A 22,032-nucleotide genomic window follows, 5' to 3' on the forward strand; every position below is an offset into this window, starting at 1 on the left:
TCCAGTTCTGTGTTTGCTAGGCCCTGGCATAGTCACAGAGACAGCTATATCAGGGTCCTTTCAGCAAAATCTTGCTAGTGTATGCAATGGTGTCAGCATTTGGAGGCTGATTATGGGATGGATCCCTGGGTATGGCAGCCTATAGATGGTCAATCCTTTCCTCTCAGCTCCAAACTCTGTCTCTGTAACTCCTTCCATGGGTAATTTGTAACTTGTATCTTGGGTATTCTAAGTTTCTGGGCTAATATCCACTTATCAGTGAGAACATATCATTTGAGTTCTTTTGTGATTGAGTTACCTCACTCAGGATGATGCCCTTCAGGTCCATCCATTTGCCTAGGAATTTCATAAATTCATTGTTTTTAACAGCTGAGTAGTACTCCATTGTGTAAATGTACCACATTTTCTGTATCCATTCCTCTGTTGAGGGGCATCTGGGTTCTTTCCAGCTTCTGGCTATTATGAATAAGGCTGCTATGAACATAGTGGAGCATGTTTCTTTATTACTAGTTGAAACAACTTCTGCATATATGCCCAGGAGAGGTATTGCGGGATCCTCCAGTAGTACTATGTCCATTTTCTTAAGGAACCACCAGACTGATTTCCAGAGTGGTTGTACAAGCTTGCAGTCCCACCAACAATGGAGGAGTGTTCCTCTTTCTCCATGTCCTTGCCAGCATCTGCTGTCCCCTGAATTTTTGATCTTAGCCAGTCTGACTGGTGTGAGGTGGAATCTCAGGGTTGCTTTGATTTGCATTTCCCTGATGATTAAGGATGCTGAACATTTTTTCAGGTGCTTCTCAGCCATTCGGTATTCCTCAAGTGAGAATTCTTTGTTTAGCTCTGAGCCCCATTTTTAATGGGGTTATTTGATTCTCTAGAGTCCACCTTCTTGAGTTCTTTTAATACATTGGATATTAGTCCCCCATCAGATTTAGCATAGGTAAAGATCCTTTCCCAATCTGTTGGTGGCCTTTTTGTCTTATTGACAATGTCTTTTGCCTTACAGAAGCAAATGAAAAATCTGGTGTTATTCTGATAGGCCTGCCTTTATGTTACTTGATCTTTTTCCCTTACTGCTTTCAATATTCTATCTTTATTCAGTGCATTTGTTGTTCTGATTATTATGTGTCGGGAGGAATTTCTTTTCTGGTCCAGTCTAATTGGAGTTCTGTAGGCTTGTTGTATGTTCATGGGCATGTCATTCTTTAGGTTTGGGAAGTTTTCTTCTATAATTTGTTGAAGATATTTGCTGGCCCTTTTAGTTGAAAATCTTCATTCTTATCAACTCCTATTATCCATAGGTTTGATCTTCTCATTGTGTCCTGGATTTCCTGGATGTTTTGAGTTAGGATCTTTTTTGCATTTTGCATTGTCTTTGATTGTTGTGCTGATGTTCTCTATGGAATCTTCTGCGCCTGAGATTCTCTCTTCCATCTCTTGTATTCTGTTGCTGATGCTCACATCTATGGTTCCAGATTTCCTTCCTAGGGTTTCTATCTCCAGCGTTGTCTCACTTTGGGTTTTCTTTATTGTGTCTACTTCCCTTTTTAGGTCTAGTATGGTTTTGTTCATTTCTATCACCTGTTTGGATGTGTTTTTCTCTTTTTCTTTAAGGACTTGTAACTCTTTAGCAGTGTTCTCCTGTATTTCTTTAAATGAGTTATTAAAGTCCTTCTTGATGTCCTCTACCATCATCATGAGATATGCCTTTAAATCCCAGAACATGCTCCAACATGTAATAAGGACACATGATCCACTATTTTCATAGCAGCCTTATTTATAATAGCCAGAAGCTGGAAAGAACCTAGATGTCCCTCAACAGAGGAATGGATACAGAAAATGTGGTACATTTACACAATGGAATGCTATTCAGCTATTAAAAACAAGGAACTCATGAAACCCTTAGGCAAGTGGATGGAACTAGAAAATATCATCCTGAGTGAGATAGCCCAATCACAAAAGAACACACATGGTATGCACCCACTGATAAGTAGATATTAGTCCCAAAGCTCAGAATACCCAAAATACAATTCACAGACCACATGAAGCTCAAGAAGAAGGAAGACAAAAGTGTGGATCCTCCCGTTCTTCTTAGAAGGGACAACGAAATACCTATGGGAGCAGTTACAGAAACAATGTGTGGAGCAGAAACTGAAGGAAAGGCCATCCAGAGACTGCCCCACATGGGGATCCATCCCATATACAGCCATCAAGCTCAGACTCTATTGAGGATGCCAATAAGCACTTGGCTATAACAGGAGCCTGCAATAGCTGTCTCCTCAGGGGCTCTACCAGTGCCTGACAAAGGTGGATGCTCTTAGCCATTGAACTGAGCACAGGGTCCCCAATGGAGGAGCTAGAGAAAGGACCCAAGGAGCTGAAGGGGTTTGAAGACCCATAGGAGGAACAATATGAACCAACCAGTACCCCCAGAGTTCCTAGGGACTAAACCACCAACCAAAGAGTACACATGGAAGGATTCATGGCTCCAACTGCATATGTAGCAGAGGATGGCCTAGTCAGTCATCAATGGGAGGAGAGGCCCTTGGTCCTGTGAAGGCTCCATTGCCCCAGTGTAGCAGAATGCCAGGGCCAGGAAGCTGGAAGTTTTGAGTGGGTGGGTTGGTGAGCAAGGGGAGGGAGAAAGGGAAAGGAGATTTTTGGAGTGAAAACCAGGAAAGGGGTTAATATTTGAAAAGAAAATAAAAAATATATCTAGAAAGAAAAAAGAAAAAAAGACCATTGAGCAATAAAATAAAATAATAAAAAGAATACTCATAATTTTCAGGGGAGAAATTTGGAATTATTCTTGAAATTTGTAGTACAGATTCATAATTATCTGTTTATCATTTCAAAGCAAAATAGTGATCTATTTTTTAAAATCTTTGGAAATATGGAACATTCTGCAAAGACTAATGTATTAGTTAGGGTTTTACTGCTGTGAACAGACACTATGACCAAGGCAAGTCTTATAAAAAAACAACATTTAATTGGGGCTGGCTTACAGGTTCAGAGGTTCAGTCCATTATCATCAAGGTGGGAGCATGGCAGTATCCAGGCAAGCATGGCGCAGGAGGAGCTGAGAGTTCTATGTCTTCATCCAAAGGCTGCTAGTGGAAGACTGACTTCCAGGCAACTAGGGTGAGGATCTTATACCCACACCCACAGTGACACACCCATTCCAACTAGGTCACACCTATTCCAACAAGGCCACACCTTCAGATGGTGCCACTCCCTGGTCCAAGGATATACAAACCATCACATTCCACTCCCTGGTTCCCATAGACTTGTTCAAAAACATGAGTCTATGGGGGCCATACTTAAACATAGCATAATGCAAAATGCATTTAGTGCAACTTTCAAAGTCCTCATAGTCTATAGCAGTTGCAACAATGTTAAAAGTCCAAAGTTCAAGGTCTCTTCTGAGATTCATTCAACTTAATTAACTGTAATCCCCAAAGCAAAGCAGGAAACCAGCTGGGTAAACTCCAAACTCTGCATCTCCATGGCTGATGTCAAAGTGGTCTTCAGATCTCCACTCCTTTTTCATCTTTTTTGACTGCAACAAACTGCTTCCTCCTGGGCTGGTTCCACTCCCTGTTAGCAGCTTTCCTCAGCATGTATCCCATGGCTCTGGCATCCTTAATATCTTTGAGTCTCCAAGGCAATTTCAATGTTACAGCTTCTTCTTTCAGTGTCTGGGATTCCACTTGATCTTTTGGACTCCTCCTAAGGACTGGCATCACTTCTCCATCTCTGTCCTCTGTAGCACTCTATGCTCAGGTTGATCCACTCCATTACAGCTGCTGTTCTTGGTGATCATCCCATGGTACAGACATCTCCAATACACTGGGGTGTTCCATTCCAACTAGGCTTCACCAATAGCCTCTCATAGGCTCTCTTCAGGGTGCCAAGCCTCAAATCCTTTGCATGACCCCTTCAATCCTGGGCCATCAACTACAGCTGAGGCTTCACCTTCTCCAATGGGCTTCCCTGGCCTCTCACAGTGCTAAGCCTCAGCTTCTCTCCATGATCCCTTCATTCCTTCACAAGCAGTACCACCTGAGTGACTCTTACACATTACCAAGTCCAGCCGCAGCATGAGGTACAACCTTGGGTATCTCTGGAACACAGCTTCTTTGTGCTCCCAGAAAACAGTTTCCAGAAGATTTCACCTCAACGATGCTGGTCTCTTCTTAATCACCGCTAATTCCTTAGCTCCAGCTAACCAGCATCAATTTTCCCAGTAGTTCCTTCCATTCTTAACTCTAGAGCCAGAGGCACGTGGCTGAAGCTGCCGAGTTCTGCTGCTTACAGGAACTAGAACATGATCCCCTTGTATTATTACATTATCACTAGCTTTATGTTTTCTAAATCCTTCACTGCCTAAGCTTGGCTATCCTGGTTCTTGCTCTGTACATTGACCTTGAATGTAGAGATCAGCATGCTTGTCTCATGGGATTAAAGGTGTGTACCACCATGCTTGGATCTAATTTAGCTGGGTAGGATCTTGCCCCAAGGTCCCACTCCCTTAATCTTTATCTCCTAGAACACAAGATTTTGCTCCATTTCACTTCCTGGTACTCCTTTAATACTCAAACCATATATTTTATATTTTTCCTTTCTAAGCTTGCTATGCTTGTTCAAACTTTTCTTCATAAGACTTAACCAGAGAACAAAGTCTCTGCTGGGCTTTTTTGAAACTTCTTTTGTCAATGCAATTAATCTAAGTCTCTTCACCTTAGCCTCAGGCAAACTTTTCAGACAAGGGCAAAAAGTAGCCACATTCTTCACCAAAATACCACAAAACCAGTCTTTATGCCACATTCTGAAATTCTTCTCCTTTGAAATCTCTTGGGCCAGGTCAACACAGTTCAAATTACTCCCAGCAACAAAGTCTTCCATATTCCTACTAGGATGACCCATTAAGCCCCATTTAAAGCATTCCACTGCTTTCCAAATCCAAAGTCCCAAAATCCACATTCTTTCAAATAAAAGCATGGTCAGGCCTATCACAGCAATACCCCACTCCTGGTACCAACTTCTGTATTAGTTAGGGTTTTACTGCTGTGAACAGACACTATGACCAAGGCAAGTCTTATAAAAAAACAACATTTAATTGGGGCTGGCTTACAGGTTCAGAGGTTCAGTCCATTATCATCAAGGTGGGAGCATGGCAGTATCCAGGCAAGCATGGCGCAGGAGGAGCTGAGAGTTCTATGTCTTCATCCAAAGGCTGCTAGTGGAAGACTGACTTCCAGGCAACTAGGGTGAGGATCTTATACCCACACCCACAGTGACACACCCATTCCAACTAGGTCACACCTATTCCAACAAGGCCACACCTTCAGATGGTGCCACTCCCTGGTCCAAGGATATACAAACCATCACAACTAAGGAAATATGTTTTACAAACATCTGTAATATTTCAAGTGATTTTATAAATAAATTACAAAAACTTAACTGGCATACTGTATTCATTTATAAACTGGCTATAGCAAATACTATAACAAACATATACACACACAGACACACAGACACAGCACAGACACAGACACACCTTTATAACTTAAACACAAATTATGTACAAATGCTACATAAAATAAATTACAAAGGACAAATTCAAAAACCTATAGCTTCAAAGAGAATGTAATAAATCATTTATAAAGATAGAACAAAATGGATATCCACAAAAAGTTGATTAAATATCATCATATAAGTCATAAATTGAAAACTTTCAATTCATTTTTAATTGCTCCATCAAATTAAGGCTATGTTCAACAATTCTGAGAAAGCAGTCACTAAAGAGATTCAGACATGTTCTGTTGGCAAAGCCAGCATGTCCATTGTAGACTTTTTATTTTGTGTAAGTACGCACCACTGTATTTCCTAGTTTTAATTTTCTGCATATTGTCTGAATTTCCCCATTCCTTAGATTTACAGTTTTAAAATACATTCATGTCTTTTATTATGAGCCCTGCAAAAGCCTAGTAATAGAATATGGCACATATGTTTTTACAATAGAATTTAAAAGTAAATGTTGTGATTATCATGCATTTTATACAAGATATGTTTTGTGTTTCCTGTTAGAGAATTTTCCCGTGGTGGTTGTATGAAGTTATCAACAACCAAGTTCAAATGAGAGACGTTCTGTAGATGTATCCACTGAGCCTGAGCTCCACAACCCTGCATTTTGATTGCATTTGTTGCTGTTGTTGTCTCCTTCTGTTGCAGAGATGTTTGCTTGATGAGGGGCATGGACACACTTACCTGTGGGCATAAGGACATGTTTTGAATGTAGCTGGGGAACAGGCTGGTCTAGTAACATGGTGGTTGATAAGTATTTACAAGAATGTTTAATTCTGTGCCCATTTAATAGAATATTCTGGAATTAGATCTTCCTTGAAGGTCTGATAGAACTCTGCACTTAACCCATCTGGTCCTGGCCTTTTTTTGGCTGGGAGACTATTAATGACTGCTTCTATTTCTTTAGGGGATATGGGACTGTTTAGATCGTTAACTTGATCCTGATTTAACTTTTGTACCTCATATCTGTCTAGATCAGCCTTAGTCCATGGTGGTCTGATAGGATGCATGGGACAATTTCAATATTTTTGTATCTGTTGAGGCCTGTTTTATATGGTCAATTTTGGAGAAGGTCCCGTGAAGTGCTGAGAAGAAGATATATCCTTTTGTTTTAGGATAAAATGTTCTGTAGATATCTGTTAAGTCCATTTGTTTCATAACTTCTGTTAGTTTCACTGTGTCCCTGTTTAGTTTCTGTTTCCACGATCTGTCCATTGATGAAAGTGGTGTGTTGAAGTCTCCCACTATTATTGTGTGAGGTGCAATGTGTGCTTTGAGCTTCACTAAAGTGTCTTTAATGAATGTGGCTGCCCTTGCATTTCGAGCATAGATATTCAGAATTGAGAGTTCCTCTTGGAGGATTTTACCTTTGATGAGTATGAAGTGTCCCTTCTTGTCTTTTTTGATAACTTTGGGTTGGAAGTCGATTTTATTCGATATTAGAATGGCTACTCCAGCTTGTTTCTTCAGAACATTTGCTTGGAAAATTGTTTTCCAGCCTTTCACTCTGAGGTAGTGTCTGTCTTTTTCCCTGAGATGGGTTTCCTGAAAGCAGCAGAATGTTGGGTCCTGTTTGTGTAGCCAGTCTGTTAGTCTATGTCTTTTTATTGGGGAATTGAGTCCATTGATATTAAGAGATATTAAGGAAAAGTAATTGTTGCTTCCTTTTATTTTTGTAGTTAGAGTTGGCATTCTGTTCTTGTGGCTGTCTTCTTTTTGGTTTGTTGAGGGATTACTTTCTTGCTTTTTCTAGGGCGTGATTTCCTTCCTTGTATTGGTTTTTTTTCTGTTATTATCCTTTGAAGGGCTGGATTCATGGAAAGATAATGTGTGAATTTGGTTTTGTCGTGGAATACTTTGGTTTCTCCATCTATGGTAATTGAGAGTTTGGCCGGGTATAGTAGCCTGGGCTGGCATTTGTGTTCTCTTAGTGTCTGTATAACATCTGTCCAGGCTCTTCTGGCTTTCATAGTCTCTGGTGAAAAGTCTGGTGTAATTCTGATAGGTTTGACTTTATATGTTACTTGACCTTTCTCCGTTACTGCTTTTAATATTCTCTCTTTATTTAGTGCATTTGTTGTTCTGATTATTATGTGTTGGGAGGAATTTCTTTTCTGGTCCAGTCTATTTGGAGTTCTGTAGGCTTCTTGTATGTTTATGGGCATGTCATTCTTTAGGTTTGGGAAGTTTTCTTCTATAATTTTGTTGAAGATATTTGCTGGCCCTTTAAATTGAAAATCTTCATTCTTATCAACTCCTATTATCCATAGGTTTGGTCTTCTCATTGTGTCCTGGATTTCCTGGATGTTTTGAGTTAGGATCTTTTTGCATTTTGTATTTTCTTTGATTGTTGTGCCGATGTTCTCTATGGAATCTTCTGCACCTGTGATTCTCTCTTCCATCTCTTGTAGATTCTGTTGCTGATGCTCACATCTATGGGTCTTTCCTAGGGTTTCTATCTCCAGCGTTGCCTCACTTTGGGTTTTCTTTATTGTGTCTACTTCCCTTTTTATGTCTTGGATGGTTTTATTCAATTCCATCACCTGTTTGGTCGTGTTTTCCTGCAATTCTTTAAGGAATTTTTGTGTTTCCTCTTTAAGGTCTTCTACCTGTTTAGCTGTGTTCTCCTGTATTTCTTTAAATGAGTTATTAAAGTCCTTCATGATGTCCTCTACCATCATCATGAGATATGCCTTTAAATCCGGGTCTAGCTTTTTGGGTGTGTTGGGGTGCCCAGGACTACGTGGGGTGGGAGTGCTGTGTTCTGATGATGGTGAGTGGTCTTGATTTCTGTTAGTAGGATTCTTATGTTTGCCTTTCGCCATCTGGTAATCTCTGAAGCTAGTTGTTATAGTTGTCTCTGCTTAGAGCTTGTTCCTCAGGTGACTCTGTTAGCCTCTATCAGCAGACCTGGGAGACTAGCTCTCTCCTTAGTTTCAGTGGTCAGAGTATTCTCTGCAGGCAAGCTCTCTTCTTGCAGGGAAGGTGCCCAGATATCTGGTGTTAGAACCTGCCTCCTGGCAGAAGTTGTGTTCCACTCACCAGAGGTCTTAAGATCCCGTGGAGGGTCCATTGAGGACCTTGGGAGTGTCCGGAAACTCCGCAGGCAAGAAACCCCAGTGCTGGAGTGGACCAGAAGGTACTTGCGCCCCTGATCAGGCCGGATTATCTGCTTCCCTAGTTAATGCAGTCTCAGGTCCTGAATGATTGGATTGGAGCAGACGCTGTGTTCCACTCACCAGAGGTCTTAGGATCCCATGGGGTATCCTGTGTGGGTCCTTGCGGGTGTCCGGTGCTGGAGTGGACTGGAAGGGCTCTATTATCTTTTATTTTTTTTTTCTTCTAATGAGTACATTTATTTTTTTTTATTTTATTTTTTTTTTATTACATATTTTCCTCAATTACATTTCCAATACTATCCCAAAAGTCCCCCATAGCGCCCCCCACTTCCCTACCCACCCATTCCCATTCTTTTGGCCCTGGCATTCCCCTATATTGGGGCATATAAAGTTTGCAAGTCCAATGGGCCTCTCTTTCCATTGATGGCCGACTAGGCCATCTTTCGATACATATGCAGCTAGAGACAAGAGCTCCAGGGTTCTGGTTAGTACATTATGTTGTTCCAACAATAGGGTTGCAGATCCCTTTAGCTCCTTGGGTACTTTCTCTAGCTTCTCCATTGGGAGCCCTGTGATACATCCAATAGCTGACTGTGAACATCCACTCCTGTGTTTGCTAGGCCCCGGCATCATCTCACAAGAGACAGCTATATTTGGGTCCTTTCAGCAAAATCTTGCTAGTGTATGCAATGGTGTCAGCGTTTAGAAGCTGATTATGGGACGGATCCCTGGATACAGCAGTCTCTAAATGGTCCATCCTTTCATCACAGCTACGAACTTTGTCTCTGTAACTCCTTCCCTGGGTGTTTTGTTCCCAATTCTAAGAAGGTGCACAGTGTCCACACTTTGGTCTTCATTCTTCTTGAGTTTCATGCGTTTATCAAATTGTATCTTATATCTTGGGTATCCTAAGTTTTGGGCTAATATCCACTTATCAATGAATACATATTGTGTGAGTTCTTTTGTGATTGTGTTACTTCACTCAAGATGATGCCCTCCAGGTCCATCCATTTGGCTAGGAATTTCATAAATTCATTCTTTTTAATAGCTGAGTAGTACTCCATTGTGTAAATGTACCATAATTTCTGTATCCATTCCTCTGTTGAGGGACATCTGGGTTCTTTCCAGCTTCTGGCTATTATAAATAGGGCTGCTATGAACATAGTGGAGCATGTGTCCTTTTTACCGGTTGGGACATCTTCTGGATATATGCCCAGGAGAGGTATTGCTGGATCCTCCGGTAGTACTATGTCCAATTTTCTGAGGAACCGCCAGACTGATTTCCAGAGTGGTTGTACAAGCTTGCAATCCCACCAACAATGGAGGAGTGTTCCTCTTTCTCCACATCCTCGCCAGCATCTGCTGTCACCTGAATTTTTGATCTTAGCCATTCTGACTGGTGTGAGGTGGAATCTCAGGGTTGTTTTGATTTGCATTTCCCTGATGATTAAGGATGTTGAACATTTTTTCAGGTGCTTCTCTGCCATTCGGTATTCCTCAGGTGAGAATTCTTTGTTCAGTTCTGAGCCCCATTTTTTAATGGGGTTATTTGACTTTCTGGAGTCCACCTTCTTGAGTTCTTTATATATATTGGATATTAGTCCCTTATCTGATTTAGGATAGGTGAAGATCCTTTCCCAATCTGTTGGTGGTTTTTTTGTCTTATTGATGGTGTCTTTAGCCTTGCAGAAGCTTTGTAGTTTCATGAGGTCCCACTTGTCAATTCTCGATCTTACAGCACAAGCCATTACTGTTCTATTCAGGAATTTTTCCCCTGTGCCCATATCTTCAAGGCTTTTCCCCACTTTCTCCTCTATAAGTTTCAGTGTCTCTGGTTTTATGTGAAGTTCCTTGATCCACTTAGACTTTACCTTAGTACAAGGAGATAGGAATGGATCGATTCGCATTCTTCTACATGTTAACAACCAGTTGTGCCAGCACCATTTGTTGAAAATGCTGTCTTTCTTCCACTGGATGTTTTTAGCCCCCTTGTCGAAGATCAAGTGACCATAGGTGTGTGGGTTCATTTCTGGGTCTTCAATTCTATTCCATTGGTCTATTTGTCTGTCACTATACCAGTACCATGCAGTTTTTATCACAATTGCTCTGTAGTAGAGCTTTAGGTCCGGCATGGTGATTCCACCAGAGGTTCTTTTATCCTTGAGAAGAGTTTTTGCTATCCTAGGTTTTTTGTTATTCCAGATGAATTTGCAGATTGCACTTTCTAATTCGTTGAAGAATTGATTTGGAATGTTGATGGGGATTGCATTGAATCTGTAGATTGCTTTTGGCAAGATAGCCATTTTTACAATGTTGATCCTGCCAATCCATGAGCATGGGAGATCTTTCCATCTTCTGAGATCTTCTATAATTTCTTTCTTCAGAGACTTGAAGTTTTTATTATACAGATCTTTCACTTCCTTAGTTAGAGTCACGCCAAGATATTTTATATTATTTGTGACTATTGAGAAGGGTGTTGTTTCCCTAATTTCTTTCTCAGCCTGTTTATTCTTTGTGTAGAGAAAGGCCATTGATTTGTTTGAGTTAATTTTATATCCAGCTACTTCACCGAAGCTGTTTATCAGGCTTAGGAGTTCTCTGGTGGAATTTTTAGGGTCACTTATATATACTATCATATCATCTGCAAAAAGTGATATTTTGACTTCATCTTTTCCAATTTGTATCCCTTTGATCTCCTTTTGTTGTCGAATTGCTCTGGCTAGGACTTCAAGTACAATGTTGAATAGGTATGGAGAAAGTGGACAGCCTTGTCTAGTCCCTGATTTTAGAGGGATTGCTTCAAGCTTCTCACTATTTACTTTGATGTTGGCTACTGGTTTGCTGTAGATTGCTTTTATCATGTTTAGGTATGGGCCTTGAATTCCTGATCTTTCCAAGACTTTTATCATGAATGGGTGTTGGATCTTGTCAAATGCTTTTTCAGCATCTAACGAGATGACCATGTGGTTTTTGTCTTTGAGTTTGTTTATATACTGGATTACGTTGATGGATTTCCGTATATTGAACCATCCCTGCATCCCTGGGATGAAACCTACTTGGTCAGGATGGATGATTGTTTTGATGTGTTCTTGGATTCGGTTAGCAAGAACTTTATTGAGGATTTTTGCATCAATATTCATAAGGGATATTGGTCTGAAGTTTTCTATCTTTGTTGGGTCTTTTTGTGGTTTAGGTATCAGAGTAATTGTGGCTTCATAGAATGAGTTGGGTAGAGTACCTTCTGTTTCTATTTTGTGGAATAGTTTGTGAAGAACTGGGATTAGATCTTCTTTGAAGGTCTGATAGAACTCTGCACTAAACCCATCTGGTCCTGGGCTTTTTTTAGTTGGGAGACTATTAATGACTGCTTCTATTTCTTTGGGGGATATAGGGCTGTTTAGATCATTAACCTGATCTTGATTCAACTTTGGTACCTGGTATCTGTCTAGGAACTTCTCCATTTCATCCAGGTTCTCCATTTTTGTTGAGTATAGCCTTTGGTAGAAGGATCTGATGGTGTTTTGGATGTCTTCAGGATCTGTTGTTATGTCTCCTTTTTCATTTCTGATTTTGTTAATTAGGATGCTTTCCCTGTGCCCTCTAGTGAGTCTGGCTAAGGGTTTATCTATCTTGTTGATTTTCTCAAAGAACCAGCTCCTTGATTGGTTGATTCTTTGAATAGTTTTTCTTGTTTCCACTTGGTTGATTTCACCCCTGAGTTTGATTATTTCCTGCTGTCTACTCCTCTTGGGTGAATTTGCTTCCTTTTGTTCTAGTGCTTTTAGGTGCTAGAGCTGCTAATGTGAGCTCTCTCTAGTTTCCTTTTGGAGGCACTCAGAGCTATGAGTTTTCCTCTTAGAAATGCTTTCATTGCGTCCCATAAGTTTGGGTATGTTGTGGCTTCATTTTCATTGAACTCTAAAAAGTCCTTAATTTCTTTCTTTATTCCTTCCTTGACCAAGGTATCATTGAGAAGAGTGTTGTTCAGTTTCCACGTGAAGGTTGGCTTTCTATTATTTATTCTGTTATTGAAGATCAGCCTTAGTCCATGGTGATCTGATAGGATGCATGGGACAATTTCAATATTTTTATATCTGTTGAGGCCTGCTTTGTGACCAATTATGTGGTCAATTTTGGAGAAGGTACCATGAGGTGCTGAGAAGAAGGTATATCCTTTTGTTTTAGGATAGAATGTTCTGTAGATATCTGCCAGATCCATTTGATTCATAATTTCTCTTAGTTTCACTGTGTCCCTGTTTAGTTTCTGTTTCCATGATCTGTCCATTGGTGAAAGTGGTGTGTTGAAGTCTCCCACTATTATTGTATGAGGTGCAATGTGTGCTTTGAGATTTACTAAAGTTTCTTTAATGAATGTGGCTGCCTTTGTATTTGGAGCATAGATATTCAGGATTGATAGTTCCTCTTGGAGGATTTTACCTTTGATGAGTATGAAGTGTCCCTCCCTGTCTTTTTTAATGACTTTGGGTTGGAAGTCAATCTTATCAGATATTAGAATGGCTACTCCAGCTTGTTTCTTCATGCCATTTGCTTGGAAAATTGTTTTCCAGCCTTTCATTCTGAGGTAGTGTCTATCCTTTTCTCTGAGATGAGTTTCCTGTAAGCAGCAAAATGTTGGGCCTTGTTTGTGTAGCCAGTTTGTTAGTCTATGTCTTTTTATCGGGGAGTTGAGTCCATTGATATTAAGAGATATTAAGGAAAAGTAATTGTTGTTTCCTGTTATTTTTGTTGTTAAAGTTGGCATTTTGTTCTTGTGGCTGTCTTCTTTTAGGTTTGTTGAGGGATTACCTTCTTGTTGTTTCTAGGGCGTGGTTCCTGTCCTTGTATTGGTTTTTTTCTGTTATTATCCTTTGAAGGGCTGGATTCGTGGAGAGATAATGTGTGAATTTGGTTTTGTCGTGGAATACTTTGGTTTCTCCATCTATGTTAATTGAGAGTTTGGCTGGGTATAGTAGCCTGGGCTGGAATTTGTGTTCTTTAAGTGTCTGTATAACATCCGTCCAGGATCTTCTGGCTTTCATAGTCTCTGGTGAAAAATCTGGTGTAATTCTGATAGGCTTGCCTTTATATGTTACTTGGCCTTTTTCTCTTACTGCTTTTAGTATTCTATCTTTATTTAGAGCATTTGTTGCTCTGATTATAATGTGTCGGGAGGTATTTCTTTTCTGGTCCAGTCTATTTGGAGTTCTGTAGGCTTCTTGTATGTTCATGGGCATCTCTTTCTTTAGATTTGGGAAGTTTTCTTCTATAATTTTGTTGAAGATGTTTGCTGGTCCTTTGAGTTGAAAATCTTCATTCTCATCCACTCCTATTATCCGTAGGTTTGGTCTTCTCATTGCGTCCTGTATTTCTTGGATGTTTTGAGTTAGGATCTTTTTGCATTTTACATTTTCCTTGATTGTTGTGCCGATGTTCTCTATGGAATCTTCTGCACCTGAGATTCTCTCTTCCATCTCTTGTATTCTGTTGCTGATGCTCGTATCTATGGTCCAGATTTCTTTCCTAGGGTTTCTATCTCCAGTGTTGCCTCATTTTGGGTTTTCTTTATTGTGTCTACTTCCCTTTTTAGGTCTAGTATGGTTTTGTTCATTTCCATCATCTGTTTGGATGTGTTTTCCTGTTTTTCTGTAAGGACTTCTACCTGTTTGATTATGTTATCGTGTTTTTCTTTAAGGATTTGTAACTCTTTAGCAGTGTTCTCCTGAAATTCTTTAAGTGATTTTTGTGCTTCCTCTTTATTGTCTTCTGCCTGTTTAGCAGTGTTCTCCTGCATTTCTTTAAGTGTGTTATTAACGTCCTTCTTGAAGTCCTCTATCGTCATCAGGAGATATGCTTTTAAATCCGTGTCTAGCTTTTCCGGTGTGTTGGGGTGCCCTGGACTGGGCGAAGTGGGGGTGCTGGGTTCTGATGATGGTGGGTGGTCTTGGTTTCTGTTAGTAAGATTATTACGTTTACCTTTTGCCATCTGGTAATCTCTGGGGTTAGTTGTTATCGTTGTCACTGTTTAAAGATTGGAGCAGAAGCTGTGTTCCACTCACCAGCAGTCTCTAAATCCTGCGGCGCGGGTCGTGGGTAGCTGATGGTACCCCGGAGCTGGTCCAGCCGGAAGAGGCCTGTGGTCCTACTCAGGCCGTTTTTCTGCTTCCCTAACTAATGCAGTCTCTGGTCCCGCGTGCAATTGGATTGGAGCAGAAGCTGTGTTCCACTCTCCAGAAGTCTTAAGATCCTGTGGTGGGTGTTGTGGGTAGCTGGTGAGTGTCAGGCAACCCTGCGCCCCAGCTGCCCAGGTGCTTTTCTGACCGGAAGAGGGTTGTGGCCCTATGTAGGCCGGATTTCTCTCTCCCCAACCAGAGCAGTCTCAGGTCCCGCGTGATTGGACTGGAGCAGAAGCTGTGTTCCACTCACCAGCAGTCCCAAAATCCTGCGGCGGGGGTCGTGGGTAGCTGGCGGGTGTCAGGCAACCCTGCGAGCTCCTGCTACCCCGGCACTGATCCGGCCGGATGAGGCCTGTGGCCCTACTCAGGCCGGTTTCTGCTTCCCTAACTAATGCAGTCTCAGGTCCCGCGCAATTGGATTGGAGCAGAAGCTGTGTTCCACTCACCAGCCGTCCCAAAATCCTGTGGCGGGGGTCGTGGGTAGCTGGCGGGTGTCAGGCAACCCTGCGCTCCCGCTACCCTGGCGCTGATCCGGCCGGATGAGGCCTGTGGCCCTACTCAGGCCGGTTTCTGCTTCCCTAACTAATGCAGTCTCAGGTCCCGCGCAATTGGATTGGAGCAGAAGCTGTGTTCCACTCACCAGCCATCCCAAAATCCTGCGGCGGGGGTCGTGGGTAGCTGGCGGGTGTCAGGCAACCCTGCGAGCTCCTGCTACCCCGGCACTGATCCGGCTGGATGAGGCCTGTGGCCCTACTCAGGCCGGTTTCTGCTTCCCTAACTAATGCAGTCTCAGGTCCCGCGCAATTGGATTGGAGCAGAAGCTGTGTTCCACTCACCAGCTGTCCCAAAATCCTGCAGTGGGGGTCGTGGGTAGCTGGCGGGTGTCAGGCAACCCTGCGAGCTCCTGCTACCCCGGCACTGATCCGGCTGGATGAGGCCTGTCTTGTGGAAAGATATTGTGTAAATTTTGTTTTGTCATGGAATATCTTGGTTTCTCCATCTATGGTAATTGAGAGTGTTACTGGGTATAGTATTCTGGGTTAGCATTTGTGTTCTCTTAGGATCTGAATGAGATTTGTCTAGGATCTTCTAGCTTTCATAGTCTCTTGTGAGAAGTCTGGCGTAATTCTGATAGGTCTGCCTTTATATGTTACTTGAACTTTTCTCTTATGGCTTTTAGTATTCTTTCTTTATTTAGTGCATTTGGTACTTTGATTATTATGTGATGGGAGGAATTTCTTTCCTGGTCCAATCTATTTGGAATATTGTAGTCTTCTTGTATGTTTATGGGCATCTCTTTCTTTAGGTTAGGGAAGTTTTCTTCTATAATTTTGTTGAAGATATTTGCTGACCCTTTAAGTTGGGAATCTTCACTCTTTTCTATACCTATTGTCTTTATGTTTGGTCTTCTCATTGTGTCTTGGATTTCCTGGAAGTTTTGGGTTAGGAGCTTTTTGCATTTTGCATTTTCTTTGACCATTGTGTCAATGTTTTCTATGGTATCTTATGCACCTGAGATTTTCTCTTCCATCTCTTGTATTCTGTTGGAAATGCTTGCATCTATGACTCCTGGTCTCTTTCTTAGGTTTTCTTTCTCCAGAGTTTTCTCCTTTTGTGATTTCTTTACTGTTTCTATTTCCATTTTTAGATCCTGGATGGTTTTGTTCAGTTCCTTCACCTGTTTGGTTGTGTTTTCCTGTAATTCTTTAAGGGATATTTGTGTTTCCTCTTTAATGTCTTCTATCTGTTTACCTGTTTCCCCCTGTATTTCTTTGAGGGAGTTATTTATGTCCTTCTTAGATTCCTCTGTCATCATCATGAGATGTGATTTTTAAATCAGAGTCTTGCTTTTCTGATTTGGGGTAACAAGGGTTCACTGTAGTGGGAGAACTGGGTTCTGATGATGCCAAGCAGTCTTGGTTTCTGTTGCTTATGGTCTTGTGCTTGCCTTTTGCCATCTGGTTATCTCTGGTGTTAGCTGGTCTCTGACTTTGGCTTGTCCCTCCTACAAGCCTATGTGTTAGTACTCCTGGATCCTATCTCCAGCTGATCCTTGCTTCCTATGTCCTGATGGCTCTGTGAGTGTCCCTCTTCAAAAATTTGAAGAGAAGTGAAGATCTTACCTATGCTCACAGGTGTGTAGGTACTCCTGCGAGATCAGCTTTCTCCTGGTGGTATTTGTGTACATAGCTCTGTGGCACAGGATCAGCTCTGGGCACAGATGGAGACCAGAAGTCTCCTGTGCCATGCTGCCCCTTGGTTCCTGTATCCTGAGGGTTCCAGTTGGGTTCTTCTGAGCAGTAGTGGTGATCCTACCTGCATAAGTATTCTTAATGAGACATAATGATAAAATACATATGCACCTGCACACGTCCACATACCCCCCCACACACACACACATATACACAAAAAACACACTGCTTCTCATTCACTGAGCATGTAGAAAAACTGGCAATTTTTCTACTGGCATTTAGGCAAATTTTCAAATATTCCATTTTTCTTTTTATACCCCGTTGCTCACATGATCATATAAATATAGTATGTCAATTTAAAATTAACCCTGAAAATAAATATGAAGTGAAAATTAAAATCTAATTTACACATCTTTATAAATCTGTAAGTCTTTTCATTCATTTTTTATGATTGCTACAATATTTTAGTAGATAATTTACATATTCAGCATGCTACAGTTAAATCCAATAACCATTAAAATAAGAAGGGAGTGTTGTGAATGCTTGATAAATATAAATTGGTGACAGAAACTCTAAATCAGAGACATATTTTTCTCAGGTATGCAATGCCATGTGTTTAATATCAAATTGGGAGTTATTTACAAAAATTTACAAATATCCTCAAAAGGCTTGGTTGTAAAATGAAAATATTTTTATATTTTTGTCCAATTTTATCTGTGGATAGACACTATTTTCATCTAATGTTTAGCAACACAAGGTGATCGAACAGATTTCTATCTGTGTAAATATACACTACTTTTTAAAGTCTCATTACACTATAAATGTTTAAAATTTAAAGATTTAATAAATGATTTATGCAAAATAACCCTAGACATAGTTTATAATACCTATCACAAAGTTTTTCATCTTCTCAGAATCCATTCAAATTATTACACAAAATGTAAAATACATTATGTGATGCAGTATGAAATAGGAGATTGTCTCATTAGTAATATTGTATCCTTTTATGCAATATGTTGCCTTAATTTCTGAACAGATCATCCAACATTAACAATTTCTCTGTTAGATATTTGGTTACTCAAATGATTATATACAAAGCTAAAATCAAACAAGGGTGTGAGATATTTCTGATCCTTGAATAACTGTGCCCCTTGATCTTTATCTTTTATTTACTAACTATACATGTCTGTCTTCCTCAGATGAGGGTTTATATTACTAAACACTCAACATGAGCACCATCAGTCTTGTAAGAAAAAAGTATTACCCAGCCGTCACTGGAGCTAACATGAGGAACGGTACAAATAAATAAGACTGTTGATGATAGAGAAAATAAAAACATCAATTTTTATTTTAGGTCCATATGTGATTGCTGAATATATTAATTTTTGTATACTATTTAATTCCTGGAATTCTGTTAATTTCACTTTAAAACAAGAATGATATTTATACTTTGTAATGAAGTTACTGTGAGTGAAACAGGGTAATATTTCTGCATGAAGTCACAATTAATGAAATGAGTTAATGAATGATTCTCAAAACATAGTGAAAAACCAGTGGTGACAAAGATTTAGAAGACTCTGACCTGTGTTAGTGCCCATCATGAGTAAGGATGCTATATCCTGGCATCTGTACACATAGCCTCTTTGTCACTCACAGCATTTTACCAAGTTGCAATCAGTTTATTTTGGAAATTTTATTCCTACTTTCTATTTATGTCAAGGCTTCAGTGTTTGTCATACTTTGAGAAGCTATTCAAAAGATAAAGCTGATGCTCTTGTGACTTTTCTGTTTATGAAAACCAAGATAGCACCCAAAGAATCAAGTGCTAAATTTGTCTGATATTTTTCAAGTTGGACAAAGTATCCTCCTATCCCTACATATCAATGACTATGCAGTTAGAAACCTGTGTAGGATACTTCAAAGTATTTTATTAGGAAAGAAAGGATTATGTAATTTTGAGATATTAAGACATTGTTCCAGGGCTATAAAGTACAAGCACAGAAAGACTAATGTGACACATTTTTTTCTTATATGCAAAACTGATATTATTAAAAACAAAAATTAGTGAAAGCAATGAAGCAGTTGCAAAAAACAAAAGAATTAGGGGATGAGAAGATAGGTAGGAAGTGAATATAATTAAAAAACAGTACATTCAAACATGGATGGTACCATCATGGTAAAACACATTAACACAATTTTAATAGACCTTAAAGATGTGTATAAGTAAATGCCTTGTTCATAAAACCAGATGATGAAAAACAGTTGAATGTGTGTGTTGCAAAGGGTTGACAGTAAGTAGTGAAAAGACTATTGATACCTTGAATGAACTGGTTATTGTTGTTTTCACAGACCAGAAAGATGTTTTATTAGAATAGTGTACCTATGATTCCTGCCCCTCTCTTGAAGTCCGTGTGTATAATCCTTGCTTCTCCACCTACACTTTGCCTGTTTTTCAAGAATCAGATCAATCCATGTTGCTTGTCTCCTCAGTCTCTAATCCCTTCAAAATTAAAATGTCCATATGCCAAAACCAAACTGTATTATTTATCTCCCAGATAAAAGAAAATATACCAAATATTATATCATTTTTTCACATTCATTAAAAATGGAAGAAATGGAGGTTTTAATTGACCTAAGAAGTATTTATTAAGTAGGAAATCAACTTGGTAATGACAATAGGATACCTACCAAACATCTTACTGAGAACAGGAATCTTGTTTTAAAACATATCTTATTATAAATATGAGTGAAGTGACACAAAATGAAATCTATCCAAGAGAAGGGAAAAAGCCAACTAATTTTGATTTCTAGATAAAACTTCTCAGAGAGTAAGAGGAACTCTTTGGGAGCACATTAGAACATGAAGTTTCGTGGGCCATGAAGAAACTGATCTTAATTTCAGAGCATTTTAGACCTTAAGATACAATTAAATTGACCTAGTTGCTAGAGTCATTAACAGAGTTCCTGCCAAAAGTATTCTATATCCCTCAAGGAGAAAAATTATATTTCTAAAATAATTTGTATAAGTTTGCACATGTAGTGTATATAACTTAGAAAATTGTCCCAAATGAAGAGATAATAAAATTGTTTAAAGGGAGAAAAATATGGATAATAAATCCTCATGGAGGGTTTAAGTAAGTGCATGGCATAAAGAAAATAAAGAGACCTGAAAATTAAAAAGCATAAACTGAAACATCTAGAATTGAAATAGCACTCAGGTCCACAAACTTAAGAGCTCGGTAGATGTGAGAACAGTTGAGACATAACAATGTGGTGTGGGAAGGGTGTGGATTCTCGAAGAGAAGCATCTGAAAACAAGCACAAAGTGACAAAAGGAAAAATGAAAGCTGTGAGAGACATATGAGTGTGCAAAAGACAAGACGGAAGCGTGTAAACACAAGGCATGAATTGCAAAAGATAAAACATATGAGTATGTAAAAGACAAGACACGTGAGTATGTAAAAGACATGAGTGTGTAAAAGCCAAGACATATGAATGTGTAAAAGCCAAGACATATGAGTCAAAATCAGAATTCTGGTTCAAGTGGAATGACATTTCAAATAGAAAGAAAGAAAAAAAGGAAGAATATAGTTAGAAAAAACATGAGTAAAGTCACTGAAAATCAATGGAAGTCGTCAAACTATAGATTCAAAAAGCACCACAATGCCCTAGCGAATAGCATATAAAATTACTAGAATAATTAAAAGCCAAAAGGAAGAGAGACACTACAAGTGGAAAGACAATGGACACTTCCAAGGAATTTGGCTCACAGATCATCAAGGAAATCTTTGCTGATAAACTCTACTTAATTTTGCAGCATACAAAGTTGATAATAGTTTGATATGGAGACTATGATACATGCCAAATCTGTAAGCATTGAACTACAATAAACAGACAGCAACCTCAATTACAGGACATAATATAAATATATGTCTTAACATACAAAATTAGCAGAACTTGCCAAAATTACAAAAATTAGGAGTTACAGATGAAAAACATGTATGTCAACTAATTTCTGTATCTTTTTTCTTTTTTTTTACTATTATTTTTATTAGGTATTTTCTTCATTTAAATTTCCAATGCTATCCCAAAAGTCCCCCATTCCCTACCCCCCACTCCCCTAACCACACACTCCCACTTCTTGGCCCTGGTGTTCCCCTGTACTGAGGCATATAAAGTTTGCAAGAACAATGGGCCTCTCTTCCCAATGATGGCCAGCTAGGCCATCTTCTGATACATATGCAGCTAGAGACACGAGCCCTGGAGGGGGTACTGGTTAGTTCATATTGTTGTTCCACTTATAGGGCTGAAGATCCCTTTAGCTCCTGGGTTACTTTCTCTAGCTCCTCCATTGGGGACCCTGTGATCCATCCAATAGCAGACTGTGAGCATCCACTTCTGTGTTTGCTAGTCCCCTGCATAGCCTCAAAAGAGACAGCTATATCAGGGTCCTTTCAGCAAAATCTTGCTGGTATATGCAATGGTGTCAGCGTTTAGAGGCTGATTATGGGATAGATCCCCGGGTATGGCAGTCTCTAGATGGTCCATCCTTTCGTCTCAGCTCCAAACTCTGTCTCTGTAACTCCTTCCATGGGGGTTTTGTTCCCAATTCTAAGAAGGGACAAAGTGTCCACACTTTGGTCTTTGTTTTTCTTCAGTTTCATGTGTTTTGCAAATTATATCTTATATCTTGGGTATTCTAAGTTTCTGGGCTAATATCCACTTATCAGTGAGTACATATCATGAGAATTCTTTTGTGATTGGGTTACCTCACTCAGGATGATGCCCTCCAGGTCCATCCATTTGCCTAGGAATTTCATAAATTCATTCCTTTTAATAGCTGAGTAGTACTCGATTGTGTAAATGTACCACATTTTCTGTATCCATTCCTCTGTTGAGGGGCATCTGGGTTCTTTCCAGCTTCTGGCTATTATAAATAAGGGTGCTATGAACATAGTG

The sequence above is a fragment of the Mus caroli genome, unplaced genomic scaffold, assembly GCF_978045245.1.
Source record: "Mus caroli unplaced genomic scaffold, Mus_caroli_1 scaffold_2, whole genome shotgun sequence".
Taxonomy (NCBI): domain Eukaryota; kingdom Metazoa; phylum Chordata; class Mammalia; order Rodentia; family Muridae; genus Mus; species Mus caroli.